Source organism: Stegodyphus dumicola, chromosome X1 (assembly GCF_044657685.1).
Source record: "Stegodyphus dumicola isolate Sdum_Otavi_A_Nest chromosome X1, ASM4465768v1".
Lineage (NCBI taxonomy): Eukaryota > Metazoa > Arthropoda > Arachnida > Araneae > Eresidae > Stegodyphus > Stegodyphus dumicola.
In genome coordinates this window covers 70,285,844-70,302,394 of record NC_140780.1, presented here as the reverse complement: position 1 = coordinate 70,302,394, position 16,551 = coordinate 70,285,844, and the positions used below count along the sequence as shown (strand labels likewise).

The window sequence follows — 16,551 nt, the reverse complement described above, 5'->3', positions numbered from 1 at the left end:
GTGTAGTTTGGTGGAAAGAGAGAGGGTAGGAGACCCTCGGACCCGTTTCCCCGGTGTGCTCTCCATCAAAATTTGGGGCGGACCGTTCCTTGCCACGAGGTATTTCGTGCGCTTGGGTTGATGTTACGGCAACTGAGCATAAGTAACAACAACAGGAGCTTTCAAGTGATACCTGGGAACAGACCGCCCTCTTAGCATGCTTTTGTGGTGTAGTGGTCATCACGCAACCGTATCCAGCTCTTATATGCCTTCCAGTAATTTCGAGAAGTGGAAGGTACGAGATTTCTCAGTGCCCGGCGTAAAACTGTCGAGAACAGAGAGAGCGTCATTTTCTCGATTTTAGTCTAGAGCTGAATTCGGAGTATTTAGACATTTGACAGAGCTTCGCCTTTTCGATACGCTTTGCATGGCGTTAACTTTCTTAGTAGTTTGAAATTTTAACTACTGATTGCGCTGTATGATACTGCGAAAAGCTGTACGAGTATGTTTGTGGAAAGTTCCAGAACTATAAGGTCTTTCTTTTGGTAAAAGAAATTTTATCAAGCTTTCATCGGTTCTGTGTGCATTAATTAAGATATTACCTTTGAACAACACAACAGTAAGTAAAATATAAAACCGAGAACCTATTTTATTGCAAATTCCAAACAATCTATTCTATTGAAATTTGTGCGCGTCTGTCTGTTTGTATTTTTGTGACATCATATCCTCCGGAACGGCGGAGAGTTGAGTTTCGTTCCCTTGTATTACAAAAACTCGTGGAAAGCCATTTGGACCATTTTCATCATCGCACAACGTTCATCAGCCGAAATATTAATTACAATCTCCGAAAACTCAAATTTTCGCATTCATTTTTTCGAGTGGCAACAGTCTCGCGCGCTGTAGATTTTATATTTCGAAAAATGATGCCACTCTTCGCTTTCTATATTAGAGTGTTTTAATAATAATAATAATAATAAAAAAATGTTAGTTTTACAAAATATGAACTAAAAATAGCATTGCCAAACATTTAATATATTAATATTATATAAAGTCATATTCTGTGGGTGAAGAAAACACATTATTGCATGTGACGTCATTGTATGTCGAAAATGTTTCGTGAATGTCAGCATTTTAAATAAACACACACACACACACAGATCGTATTTTATTCTCGAGTGTCAAGATGTAGAAACATCTTTTTACTCGACTTCTGATAAAGATCGGGTGGGGGGGAGAAAGAGAAGGGTGAAAGGAGTGAGGGAGGCGGATGAAAGAGATTTTAAATAAAGAGCTGCTGTTGGCAACTTTTTGGGTGAAAGTGCAGAATCGCCCACTGCTTGCCGCGATTTTAAGAATTGCACATACTTTGTATCCATGTACACATCGACCTATTTTCAATTAAAAATACGTCCCAGAATTGCAGAAAAATGGCATTGTGTACTCCCTTGACTTTACCCATGTACACATCGACCTATTTTCACTTAAAAAGTCAAAGAAAATTGACAAAAATCCAATTCTCTTGTAAAAAGCGCCAATTCTTGCTCTTGTAAAATCCAATTCTTGCTCTTGTAAAAAGCGCCAAACAAATAATTGGGCGATTTTGCGCCAAGCAAATAAGTGGGCGATTCTGCACTTTAGCCCTTTTTTGCTTCAGGTTAGGATAACTGACTGCCACATTAGTTGTTTTATTGACACTGAGAAAAAGTTGTTATATTTCATTAAATTTAAATCATGACGTCGTGCTTGTTAACTTGTTGAAGTGTTAAAAGTTTTTTTTCCTGGTTTGGCAACAATAAATTAGTTACGAATTGATTGCTGCTTGAAAAGAATAAGGGTACAAATGTGAAACATAATTATAAATTTTGCCTCGTATTTACTATCATTTACTCTGCTCTTTGACTGCTGTGGTAGCGTGTAATCGCTGATACAGTTCTCTTTTTTTTATTTTGCTTCGATTATTATAGCTTCTGCACAAAATCAAGAAAAACTGCCCATTTCAGGGCCAAATACTTCTGTTTCCCCAGAAGGTGTTTTTTATTCTAAATCGAGTCAAAATCAGGAAGGAATAACCGTGTGCGATAATACCAATTGTGGTATGTCTGACAATTCTGATTGTGTTGCGAGTGATATGGTTCATTGTGCAAATGATTTTAGTATAGCTGAGAGTAATTTTGTTTGCTGTGATTGCTTAAAACTTTCAACTATAGATACAATTTGAAACGCCATGCATATAAATTTCATTACAATAATACTAATTGAGTCTCTGAAAACTAAGTGTTAATAGTATGGTTGATTGTGCAAATAATTTTAGTGTGACTGAGAATAATTTTGTATGCTCTGATTGCTTAAAAACGTACCAAAATAAATGCAGTTTGAAATGCCATACCAACACATTACACTCTAATAATACTACATTATTTATTCCTTAAAAAGTGGTCGATCACCAAGCTACAAATGTGAGGACTGCTATCTGAAATTTAGTGACCCAAAAAATTGGAAATATCATCAAAATAAAATTCATACTTCTAACAGGTAATTATGTGTGTCCTGTATGTTATGCTAATTTTGAAAAGCGAGAAATAATATTTCATTTCAATAATGTTCATGATGTTGATTTGAATCATACTGAGCTGGAATTTAATTCATTTGATGATTTTTTGGCATAGAAGGCAGAAATTGAAAATAATACTAAGTCAAAATTTCTTATGGAGTAAGCATATTTAATATACATGGTGTAATGCCACTGTTCAGGAAATTTTATATCAGAAAGTAAAGGTTTGCGTCACTTAAAAATCCTTAATAGCAATAAAATAAATGCATATTGCCCAGCTGAATTAAAAGTAACAGAACATACAGATGGCAAATGTGTAGTGTCATATCAGAAAAATAGGGCCAACTAGCGGCCGAACGGTAAAGTCGCTGAACACTGGTAGTTCGGTCCAAGGTTCGAATCCCGCGAATGGACTGGCTGCATGGGCGTTTTCATGGTTTTCCCCATGTCTAACGTGTATACGAACCAGTTTCCCTTAGAAAGTGCGGTAAAATCCTAGTATACGGTGCAGCTTTGGCGCGACTTTGAAAATTATCGCCAACACCAAAAATGATCCAAAGAACGTCTATATATATACTATACACACATACTATATATACTATATGATTAGTATATACTATGTTTAACTGTATGATTTCTTCGAATGACCCGTTAACTACTCATCGTATATGTCCCGTTTTTACTGCTCATCATAAAGTCACCAAAAGTAGCCAAATCCCGTGTGCACCGGATACTAGGATTGCTCCACGAAGGCATCCCTCCCCTTAGGCAGATAGTTCTCAAGGCTTTGCCATAATCTCACTCACACACACACACATATCAGAAAATACATATTGGGCATCGGAATGATTTAGGTCACTTATTTTTAACAACAAACGAAATAAAAAATATTGCATCAAAGATAACAGCAAAAATTTCTCTGGATAATATTTTAGATGAAATTAGAAATTCTCTATGAGATGCTGGGCTTGAGAAGGTTCATTTACTTACAAAACAAGATTTACATAAAATCTTTCAATTTGTCTTCTAATTCTGTTAAACATGAAAATGATTTGGTTTGTGTATATATGTGGGTACCTGAAATGCAAAATTCTGAACATCCATGCATTTCATTTTATAAAACCCAGGGATCAACATAGCATGAGTGAATATTGTACACAATATTCATTTCTAAAAGGAAATGATTTTGTTTTGATAATGATGACAGAAGCACAAAGAGAGATACTGAAAAAAATTAGTTCTAACTTGTATATGTATTGATGGTACACATGGGGTGAATGCATACAGATTTGAACTCGTAACTTTACTTACAATAGATGATTAGTGCCAAGGATTCCCGTGTGCATTTTAAATTTCTAATCCAGCCAGTGCTATCATTTTTTTTTTCGTGTATTAAAGAAAATGTTGGGCAAATACAACCACAAATATTTATGTCTGAAATGGGTTTACTACAGAAACGTCTTTTTTGTGCATGGCATATTGATACAGCCTGGACAAACAATTTAAAAAAAAAAAAGAAAATCAATGGTGTTGAAAAACAGGCAAAAACATATAAAATTATTAGATCTCTCTTAGAAGAACAAGACATGCATACTTTTCATACACTGACAGAAGCAGCAATAAAATTACTTAAAGAAGATCCTGACACTATTGAAGTTGTAAATTACTTTGAAACATATTATTTATAAAATACATCTAGCTGGGCATACAGTTATAGACTTCACAGTGGTGTTAACATAAACATGCACATCGAATGAATTCACCGAACATTAAAATATATTTATCTTCATGGAAAAAATTCTTTGATATGACCGCTCACCACGCCCAAAGAATCTCCTACCCCTCTCCCTCTCTTTGAATTGGGACGCCATTTTGGGAAAAAGCGGACGACTCCATCTTGGAAAAACGGCATTAGATATGTTTTGGCTTGCTATATTTAAGTCGGGGTGGAATGCAGTCAGCTAGGCATGTTCTTTTCCTCCGTGAAATATTGCTATCATTTCGTTGAAAGTGACCTGGTAATATATCAGGATAAACCCTCGTACGTTGGCTAAGCTGTCACCTCTCATGGATTAGAGTACCTAGGTAAAGAACTTAAAATTAGAAACGTTTCTTTACGTTAAAATTCTGATTGAAATACTTCTTTTAAGGTATGTGACATAACTTTCCAAAATGTCACTAATTGTGTGTGTGTGAATTAAGGTAGTTTAATATATAACACCTGCTTCAAAAATAACAGTAAAGTTTATTTTGTTTATTTGTCATTTAAAATTACCGGCTTATTGTCTTTCGGTGCCATCTTTCTACCATCGCCGAAATTATTTACTCTTCTTGAAGATCATTATCCCATTTATTCTGTGTATCCGTAATAACTGTATAATTTTTTTTCTTTCATTTTTCATGTTGTACCCATACATTAAAAACCCTATTCGCTAACTGTACTTCTGTCGTATTAGGAAACTCATTTTCTTTTCTATCGACTGCAATCATGATTTTAGTAACAATGTAACACATTGCTGGAATTTAAAACAAAGAAGGTTACTTTTGAAGTTTTATATATTAAGAAACAATATTAGATATTTCTCTTTGTGTATAATTATTCTTTAATTTCAAAGTAGCTAAAATCTAATGATTCCTTTTCCCCCCTTGGCCTCTTCTAGTGTAATTTGTCATCATTTTTGTGCACTCTTGGATTGCAGAACATGATATCATGAAAGAAAAGGAACGGAGAAATAGTGCAGAGCAAAAAGACATCTGTGGCTGGTAATTCTTGTTTTATATTAAACTTTATTTTCACTAGAAATGCTTGAATGTTATAATTTGTAGGTCCCTTTTCACATGTTGCTTTATATTGGAGTTTTACTACTTATTTATTTTACGTGAACGCTTCACATTATGTTTTAATGTTTAGGGTAGCGTCTATGCATTAATTTCTTAGGTTTTGAATTCCATATTGAAGTGTCTGAATTGGTTCTTTCTTTATATTGTATTGTAATATTCGAAGTGAGGTTGAACTGTTAATCACACTATAATTATCAGAAGTCTGAGATTTGTTAGAGTTCTGTTGCTTCTTAGTGGTTTCAAAATTACTGCTGTAGTGTCATTTTTTCCCAAGTGGCCTCCTTTCGCATTACGAAGAGGAGGCTAAGCATTTTCCTCTCTGTCTGGCCTAATATTTTCCTTGTCTAACGGGGTCTTCTCTTCCCAACAGGTCAGTGTAATTACTCTGCCTGTGTATAAACCAGTTTTGTTTCAGTTTTTTCCGAATTTAGAGTCTTTCAAGTGCTATTTCTCTTAAAACAATTGAAAGTTAAATGTTGAACGAAAAAGAAATGTAAATAAAAATTTAATGAGTACTCGTAATGAAAGTTAGTGGGGCCAAATTGTCTTTTGTTAAGGCTGCTCAAAATGTGCTTTTTATCAGTTGTTTTAAGCATACTTTATTAAAATTTTCCCTTAATCTGAGCTATTTTGGCATATTGGGAGGTTTTATGAACCTATTTGCGAAGATCTATTTAAAATTGATTTCACAAATAAAAATTCGTTTTGAAATCAAATCAGAGATGTTTTATTATTATCGAAGTAAAATTCTGCAGAATAACTTTCCACTTTGTTTTGCAAAGCACTCTGAAAGTTTCTTTTGGACTTGTTTTCGTTCTCTTGGCAAATACATGACAGAATTATTTTTTGAAAATGCTGATGTCTTTTGCTTATAAGAATGACTGATGCAACTGTATGCGTGCCGCTGTAAAGAGCACATGTTTCCCAGTGTCCTGTTTTTTCTTTAATTGGGTAATTCTTCGCTAGAAGATCAGATATTGCTTTTTGTGTTATTTAACAATTTCTTCATCTTATCTTCAGTTAAAAGCTCTTCTTCATAATGAGCGCTTTTATTATCAAGGGGTTTTATAAGACCCCAATTCTTCTTTTGTAATGTAACGAAAGTTCTATATCAAAGTCGAATCACTCATAATCCAAAGGACGAAATGCATGGCCTGGAGGGTTTTCCATAAATTTTAATTAAACTTAATATTTACATATATACAATGTAGGCTAAAATGCCTGAATCGAATATTTAATGCTCAAGAGGCAAGAACTGAATAGTTCCAGCTTAAATCTAAATCGAATTCTATTGCGTAGTGCATCGAAATTCTACCTTCAAGAAGAAGAATATTTTTTCAAGTCACGTGTTCAGAAGGGGAAAGGTCAAGTAAGCCAATAGATGGACTCCTAACGCCATCTCTTGGCGATATCAAAGAATATTCCTTAACACACTCCCCACCTGAACTCTGACAAGAGTTCATCTAACTCAGTTATACATACAAACAAGTACATAAATCACTATTCTATAAAAATATTAAAAAATACTAATTAGTCAAACACTTCAATTCCAATACAGGTATCAAATAATAAATGTTATAACTAATAAATGAACTAAATTTTAAAATACTTTCCACTTAACTGAACAAACTTAACTAAGGATATTCAATTTAATCATTAATAGACAAAAAAAAGTAAAAAGCATAACTAAATCGTTAAAGTTCAAAATATCTAAAGTTGAAGAGGATATAGATGTTGAACAGTACGTTTTAAAGTCCCATTACCAGTTTTTAATTCGAATGATCGGACTTTACCATCACGTCCAGGAATAATTTTTATGATTCTACCAAGTTTCCATAAGAGTTTGTTTTTATTATCTCCTTCGACTAAAACAACATCTCCTACTTTTAGTTCTGGTTGAAGTTGCGGATTCTTCAAGAAATGGGCAGTTCTAAGATCTAATAAATATTGTTGCTTCCATTTCCACCACAACTGTTTTAACAGCAATTCTTGATAACGCTTTCTTTTTAACAGCGTTTCTCTTGTCGTTTCGCTACCGATGATTCTAGCAAAGGTCAAAGGATACTTTATATCAGTTTGTCCAATGTTTAAGAAGTGCATTGGAGTCAACGGTTGCGGCTCGTCATTGTCGTTGTAAACGTAACTTAGAGGTCGTGAATTAAGAACTGACTCCACTTCGACAAGTAGTGTAGACATTTCTTCGAAAGTCAACAATGCTTTTCCTACGATTTTTCTTAAACATTCTTTAACAGATCTAACAAGTCTCTCATAAAACCCTCCCCACCATGGGGCTCGTTCGATTATAAATTTCCAATGGATTCTTTCTTTGGCAATGAAATTCTTGAATTTGTCATCTTTTAAAACTTTCGAAAAATTCTCAAGTTCTTTCTTTGCCCTCTTAAAGGTCTTGGCGTTGTCAGAGTAGATGATTACGCAGTTTCCTCTTCTGCTCAAAAATCTGCGAAATGCAAGTAAAAAGGATTCTGTTGACATATCTGATACAAGTTCTAAGTGTACAGCTCGGGTTACTGCACAAACGAACAAAACAATATAGGCTTTTCGAATGTCTTTAGAACTCTTTACGTAAACTGGTCCGGCGAAATCAATTCCACAGACTGCAAATGGAGGCGATTCTTGGATTCTATCCTTTGGTAAGGGTGCTGTCATCTGGTCTGCTGGTTTAGCTAAATATTTTTGGCAAATTATACAACCTTTTAATGCTTTTTTGACTAACTGTCGTCCTTTAGGAATCCAGAAACGTGATCTGACTTTAGCTAAAGTCGCAGCAATACCTCCATGCATTATCTTCTCATGTTCTTTGCATACAATCAGAATCGTTAGTCGAGAATTTTTAGGTAAGATTATTGGATGTTTATTATCTAGTGAGAAGTCAGAAAATTCCAGTCTTCCTCTCAACCTCATGATTTCCTTTTCATCAATATAAGGAAGAAAATTATACAAAGGAGAATTTTTTCCAACTGAATTACCTTCTTTGAGGGATTTATATTCTTCGGCAAAAAACTTCTTTTGCTCTGATCTTATCCAGAAATTTTCTGCTTCTTGTAACTCTTCAGCTGTGAGAGTTCCTTGAATGTCGCTAGTTTTTCTTAATTTTCTAATGAAACGTGTTGTGCAAGCAGTGACTCTTAACAGCTTCTCTAATTTGCTATATTTTGATATGTCGAAAAGATCATCTGCACTTTTTTCGATTGTACATTCAAGTTGATGTATATCACCGGATCTCTTTCGGTATTCCAGCTTGTTTTCATCTATTGTTTCTTTAATATCTAATCTTGGCCAAAGCTCGTGAGGAAGTCGAAGCCATTGGGGACCTTGCGTCCAAATGGTCTCATTTATTAACTTGGAAATCTTCGTTCCCCGAGATACGAGATCTGCAGGGTTGTCGACACCTGGGCAATAATGCCAATCTTGAGGTGAACGCAATTTTTGTATTTCTTCGACACGATTCCTGACAAAGGGTTTGAAGGCTTCAGGTTGTTTCTGGATCCAAAAATAAGTAATTGTTGAGTCTGTCCAAAAATAGCACGGAATTCTCAATTTCAGTGCTTTCAGAATATTGCTGACTAACTTAACTGATAACAATGCCCCCATTAATTCTAACCTCGGTAAAGTAAGGGATTTTAGTGGGGCTACCCTATTTTTAGAAGAGACAAAGGCCGTTTTGATTTCTTTATTTTCTGTCGTGAAACGTAAATATGCGACTGTACCATAGGCTTTGACACTTGCATCTGAAAAGCAATGTAGTTCGAGATTTTCGACATTAATGTTCGAGTGCATGAAAAGGTAACGAGAGATGGAGAATTCAGCCATTTGAGGTAGCTCTTCACACCACTTTCTCCATTCAGAGGACAAATCTTCAGGTAACGGTTCATCCCAATCTATTTGTGACAACCAAATCTTCTGTATTAAGCACTTTATTCTAACAGTGAAAGGTCCTAAAATTCCAATCGGATCGAATATCCGACCCAACACTTGTAGAAGAAATCGTTTTGTTTCTATTGGTTTAGATGTGAAAGACAATAAGTTCCGAACATCAAAATACAGTAAGTCCTTTGAATTTTGTCCTATGCCATACCTAAGACTTTAAATGGGAAATTTTCTCTATTAAAATCTTCAGGATTTTCATCTGGAATGATACCCTTTTTTACCCACAATTCATGTAATTGTTTCGAGTTAGTATGCCATTTGTGAAGCTGCATGCTTGCTTCCTTAAATATTTGGACCGATTCTAGACTCGTAGTTAATGCTTCATTAATCGTTGGTTGGCTTCCAATCACATCATCTACATATACGTTCTCATTCAAAAAGTTAACCGTTGTAGGATAAAGTTTATTATATTTTTTCAGATGATGTTTAATGGTAGCGGCTAATAGAAATAGACTACTATTTATTCCGAATAAAACTTTAGTGAACTTATATATGTCAGGAGAAATGGTTTCATCATTAGAGAAATCGGAAAACAGAAACCTGGTTGCGTCTCGATCTTTTTCATGTATGAGAATCTGTAAAAAGGCTCGTTTTATATCTGCGGTGAAGGCTATTAGATTATACCGAAATCTTAACAATATTTCGAATATTTCAGGGTATAAATTTGGCCCAACATGTAGACAGTCATTTAAAGAAATGGATCCTGGGGCATGCGATGATGCATCATAAACAATACGTAATTTACTTGTAGCTCGATCCTCGCGTATAACTTCCCTATGTGGCAAGTAAAACACGACATCCTCTTCATTTGAAATTTCTGAAACTGGTTCGATAATATTTTGATTTAACTGATCTCTTAATACATTCCTGTATTCGGAAAATAGATTAGGATCTTTTTTAAATCGTTTTCTAAGTCGATGAAATCTTTGTTCTGCGATTTCCCTATTATTATTTAGATTTGATGTGTCATGTTTCCAAGGCAATCTAACTTTATAGCGAGAATTTTCATATGTTATATTTGATTCGAAATATTCGACGACTTCATTTTCAGTTGAATCGAAGTTTTCCCTCTTATCAATAAGTCCTGAGTTTTCCAAGTCCCAAAATTTTGTTATTTGTTTGGAAATCAAATCTTCCCCTACAACTACATTGAAAGCTAAAAAGACATCATCATCACCTTTTCGTCCATGTAGGCACCACCCGAAAATAGTTTCCACTGCAACAAGATTTTTGCTTAAGTATTTAACGTGTCCCATTACTATGTTGTAATAATAATCTGCACCAAATAGAATGGCAATGGGTTTTTTACAATCGGGAAAATCTGCGAGCAGCAAATTTTTTAATTGTCTGTTTTGCTTAATTTCTTCTGATTTAGGAGGTGGAATATCTGTACCTGATATATGATCAGTTACTAATAATTCAACTTCTATTCTAGAATCGGGAGAACTTCTATGTTCTAAAGTTAATTTAACTACGTCATAATTCTTTTGGATGGGAGAAGTATTCCCAAAAGTGTAGACAGTCAATTTTTCTTTTCTTATGACTTCGAGGTTTAATCTGTCCGCTAACTCGCGAGCACAAAAACTTTTCATACTTCCACCATCCAAGAGAAGTCTGGCAAACACCTTTTCCTTAGCTGTTTTAACTTTTATCGTGCAAGTCTGTAAAAGAATTGTATTATTTGCATTATGTGAAACGGCCGAAACAATTTCTTCTTTTTGTTCCTTAGTTTGTGTATCATTTTTCGAAATTAATATACTATCCTTTTTATCACTTGGTGTATTTTTAACTATCGAACTGGATTTAAAACATATGGCTTCTGAATGTTTACCTTTGCAAATTTTACAAACTTTAGTTTGGCGTTGCCGGCACTGTGAGATTTTGTGTTTAGGGGCCAGGCAAAGATGACAACGCGCTTGTTTTTTTTAAAATATCTCTCTTCTCATTAACTGTAAGGCATAAACAGGACTCTGAGTCATGGTTTTGAAAACAAAAAATGCAGTTTCGATTTGATGACGCGGCTGCCATAAATTCATGTGTGGTGACAGTTTGTTTATGTTTCGGCGTCGGTGGATATCTGTTAATACCTTTCATTTCCGGGTTTGACTTGCGTGGGAAGGATAACGAATTAATCTTTTCTCGCGATTCTATTTCTAATCGGAGAAAGTCTAGAAATTTGTTTAAATCATAGGTTGAAGGATTTTCAGTATTTGTACGATGAAATTCTAAAGTTATATCGTTCGGGACAATTTTCATCAAAATTGGAATAAACATGTTGGAATATGTTTCTGGTTTCACACCGAATGCTAAAAGGCTTCTGACTTGAACGTTAATTGTATCATAAAGTTTTCGCAATTTTGTCACTTCGCTTGAACTTTGAACGGGATTTAAATTTAAGAGATTAGAAATGTGTGTATTGATAATAAGGTCACTTTGGCCGAATCTATTTTTAAGAATGTCTATAGCAGAGTCATAATTAGCCTCTGAAATTGAGAGACCTTCTATGGCTGATGCTGCGTTTCCACATAAATAAGTTCTCAAATAATTAAATTTTTCTATCTTCGAAAGTGTAACATTGTCATGAATAGTGATCTTGAATGGATTCCAAAAATTCATCCAATCGTTATAATCTCCGGAAAATTTGTGAATTAACAGTTTGGGCAATTTCACATTGCCTTCAATCTGTCTTTTGGTTTCAACTTCTGTAGATGAATTATTTAAATTCGTGTTGATATTTTGAATATTGTATTTCCTTAAATAGCGGTTGATTTTAGACTTCGCTATTATTATTTTATCGTTATATTCCATAGAAGTGTTAATATCTGAATCTAATTTTGATTCATCTTCAATCAAATTTTGTATTTTTTCATTTAAATCAAGTAGTTCCGTTTCTTTACTATTTAACAATTCCAAACAAGTTTCTAACTCTTTTTGATTTTCTTCTTTTAAATACTCATCTACATTTTTAATAATTTGAGTTACAGAAGCACGTATATGTGCTCGATTCTTAATTAGTGTCTTCTGTTCCATTTTAATAAATTATCAAAGGAGACTTACCGTGAGAAGTCTTCGCTTACAAAGCTAATCCAAAGGGCGAAAAACACAAATTTTCAAATTAATCAGATTCTTTTCTGGGGCCGATGCACCATTATGTAACGAAAGTTCTATATCAAAGTCGAATCACTCATAATCCAAAGGACGAGATGCATGACCTGGAGGGTTTTCCATAAATTTTAATTAAACTTAATATTTACATATATACAATGTAGGCGAAAATGCCTGAATCGAATATTTAATGCTCAAGAGGTAAGAACTGAATAGTTCCAGCTTAAATCTAAATCGAATTCTATTGCGTAGTGCATCGTAATTCTACCTTCAAGAAGAAGAATATTTTTTCAAGTCACGTGTTCAGAAGGGGAAAGGTCAAGTAAGCCAATAGATGGACTCCTAACGCCATCTCTTGGCGATATCAAAGAATATTCCTTAACAGTAATTTTCTGATTCATTGTTTGACTTCTATGTTTTCCATATGTGAAAATTCTTCGGCATCGATTGCTTTTGAAATTTGTAAGATTTTTAGGACTTCATTTTCAGTCGATGGAAATTGTTTAAAGTAGCAGATAAATTGTTTCCGGTGTTGATGGATGAATGTTGCACCACGTATGAATGACATTCTAGCAGTGGACAAATAAAATGGGATCCTTTAAGGTACTGCTATACGCGAAATCACGCTTTACAAGTCTGCGCTCAGCAAGTACCTGCCGTATTAAAAATGATAGACTAGGAAATATGACTTGAAGAATGGTATGAGTTATGTGGAATGCAGATTGGGAGTTTAGATGTGATAGGTAAACGGTCTATACAGATGACCGGAAATAATAAAATTTTATATGGGTGTACTATAAAGTATTTTACTCCTGGATCATGGATTAGTCATAAACAGTACTTGTGTAAAAACAGATTAAAGTATATGAATTCCCTGTTTAAGAAAGGAATTTCTCTATGACAGTATGCAGTCTGTATCATAGCTGGAATAGCGAGGTGTTGTGTCTTCAGGGAAACAAAATCTGTTATTCTGTAATTTTTACTGAAAATGTGTGTTTAAATTTTGTTACCTAGGTAACCTATTTTTAACTCTTTCTATATGAAAATGAAACCAAACACAGACAAAGAAATAAAATTGCATTCCTTCCCTTGGTGCAGTTATTAACAACTTTAACTTAATGGGAGCCAATTTTAAGTTTATAAAATTTTGGCTAGCTGCAATTATATATTGCACTTTTAATATTTCAGTTATGAGTGCATTACACAAAGTATAAAAATGTGTGGTATAATATGTTAAAGAAAAGGTATACTCTTTGTATTATTTACAAAAAAATTCAGCAAGATGAAAATTAACTACAAGGAAATCATATTTTAATGTGAAATTTAACATTGCATTTCTTCTGAGAGTTTTCTTTCTCCCTCTGGTACATGCTATGTTATGGCTAAATCCATGCAGTCGTCCGGATGTGTGTTTGTTATTCTGTATCTGAACATTGATTTTAACAAGTTTGTTGTTGAAAATCCTCTTTCACATTTTTAAGTAGATCGAAAGCAGGAATTTATCTTTTTAAAAGTTTAACAGTTCATGATTTTTCTGATCTAGGACTATTCAAATTGCTTTTTGTGATATTCTTGATCTTAATTAGGATGAAAATCAGTTATTTCCATTTCTAGATCAGTAGAATTGTTAACATATTTGCAATCTTTTACCATTTTTCTTAAATACTAGTCTTATGTAATGGGTTTGAAGTGAATGTAGTAGTTGGCCTAATTTTAAATACACTCAAAACATCTAATTTAGAAACTAATTTAAGCTCGATGAGATTTTCCAAATGTTTGTTTCAGTTTTCTTATATTTCACGCTTTAGTTCTCCAGATTTTCAAAGTGGCAAAATGTGCATTGCATTATGGTAAAAATGTATATTCCTTATATTTGTGTAATATTTTTACAAAATTAATTTTGATTTAAAATGAATTTAAAATAACTTTAAATTCAAAGACTTTAGTTTCCTTCCCTGCTCAAGTTTAAGATATTAGTTATTATGTCTGTAAGAATGACTAAATCGTAGAACCAATTATGGTCTATAATTTCTTCATGAGTTTCGTTTCTGGATTCTTAAAATTCTTCTATCAAACTTTTGTAACAGAAGCTGGGATGGAACCCAGGCAGCCAGACATAATGTCCCTTCCCTGAGTGAAAATTTCTATCATTTCACTGAAAGTGACATTATAATATTTCAGAATAAACCCTCGTAACACTAATAAATGTATGTACATTTTTTTAAAAATGTTTATATAATGCGTGTTTGGTTCTTACAATATTTTGAGCTATTATATTACTAATTCTGTATGTGAGTTAAGACAGTTTAATATAGAATACCTGCTTCAAGGCTAAAAGTATTTGGATTGTGTTTTACCTTTCGTGTGTTTTGAGACGTACGTTCTATTCTACAATTTACGGAATTTCTCGGTATTGGACATCTCACATAGCTGTCAAAATTTTATTCCTATGTTTAGGTTTCATAGTACAATAAGTTGAGCATCCCTACATTAGTATATGACTTTGATTCCTTTGAAAGAAAAAAAGAGTATCTTAGTTTTCTTGAATTTTTGGTCAAAATTTTAGTATATAGGTAATTGCAATATCTCTTTCACAAAATTTTATTTAAATTTTTTTGCAACATTTCAAAATGCTGTATCATTCAATGGCATTTGATGTGTTTTGGCTTGCTGTATTAAAGCTGGGCTCGAACCCGGGCAGCTAGATACTATGTCCTTTCCCTGAGTGAAATATTGCTATAATTTCATTAAGGTGATGTAATATTTCAGGATAATTTCTTGTACATTGGACTAACCTCTCCTCTCTCATGGATGAGTGTACCTAAGTAAAGAACTTAAAATGAGAAACGGTTCTTGCGTTAAAATTCTGAATGAAATATTTATTTTATGGTTTATGACTTTTGTTTCCAAGATGTTTTTCGAAAGCTGTTTTTAGAATGGTGTTTTTGAGCCCTTTCTAAAAAAAAAAAAAAAAAAAAAAAAAGGTATAAAAGTTTATATGTATAGCTCTTTTAATGTCAATATATTGCGAGTTTGATTCTTACTCTTTTTTGATCTGTTATGTCACTATTTCTGTGTGTGAATTAAGATAGTTTTATATGTAACACCTGCTTCAAAGCTAACAGTATAGTTTATTTTGTTTATTTGTCATTTAAAATTACCTGCTTATTGACTTTCGGTGCCATCTTTGTACCAGCGCTAAAATTATTTACTTTTCTCGAAGATCATTATCCCTTTTATTCTGTGTATCCGTAATAACGGTATATTTTTTTTTCTTTCATTTTTCATGTTGTACCCATACATTAAAAACCCCCTTTCGCTAACTGTACTTCTGTCGTATTAGGAAACTCATTTTCTTTTCTATCGACTGCAATCATGATTTTAGTAACAATGTAACACATTGCTGGAATTTAAAACAAAGAAGGCTACTTTTGAAGTTTTATATATTAAGAAACAATATTAGATATTTCTCTTTGTGTATGATTATTCTTTAATTTCAAAGTAGTTAAAATCTAATGATTCCTTTTCCCCCCTTGGCCTCTTCTAGTGTAATTTGTCATCATTTTTGTGCACTCTTGGATTGCAGAACATGATATCATGAAAGAAAAGGAACGGAGAAATAGTGCAGAGCAAAAAGACATCTGTGGCTGGTAATTCTTGTTTTATATTAAACTTTATTTTCACTAGAAATGCTTGAATGTTATAATTTGTAGGTCCCTTTTCACATGTTGCTTTATATTGGAGTTTTACTACTTATTTATTTTACGTGAACGCTTCACATTATGTTTTAATGTTTAGGGTAGCGTCTATGCATTAATTTCTTAGGTTTTGAATTCCATATTGAAGTGTCTGAATTGGTTCTTTCTTTATATTGTATTGTAATATTCGAAGTGAGGTTGAACTGTTAATCACACTATAATTATCAGAAGTCTGAGATTTGTTAGAGTTCTGTTGCTTCTTAGTGGTTTCAAAATTACTGCTGTAGTGTCATTTTTTCCCAAGTGGCCTCCTTTCGCATTACGAAGAGGAGGCTAAGCATTTTCCTCTCTGTCTGGCCTAATATTTTCCTTGTCTAAAGGGGTCTTGTCTTCCCAACAGGTCAGTGTAATTACTCTGCCTGTGTATAA

At 33.5% G+C, this 16,551-nt stretch overlaps 1 long non-coding RNA gene across 1 annotated transcript; it reads left to right on the top strand.

The window, feature by feature from the left end:
- Positions 1-4,495: 4,495 nt before the first annotated feature.
- On the top strand, positions 4,496-16,074 carry LOC146993193 (uncharacterized). Its single transcript, XR_015038554.1, has 3 exons — positions 4,496-4,615; positions 5,191-5,293; positions 15,972-16,074. It is a non-coding gene; the product is annotated as an uncharacterized LOC146993193 (long non-coding RNA).
- The last annotated feature ends 477 nt before the right edge of the window (positions 16,075-16,551 follow it).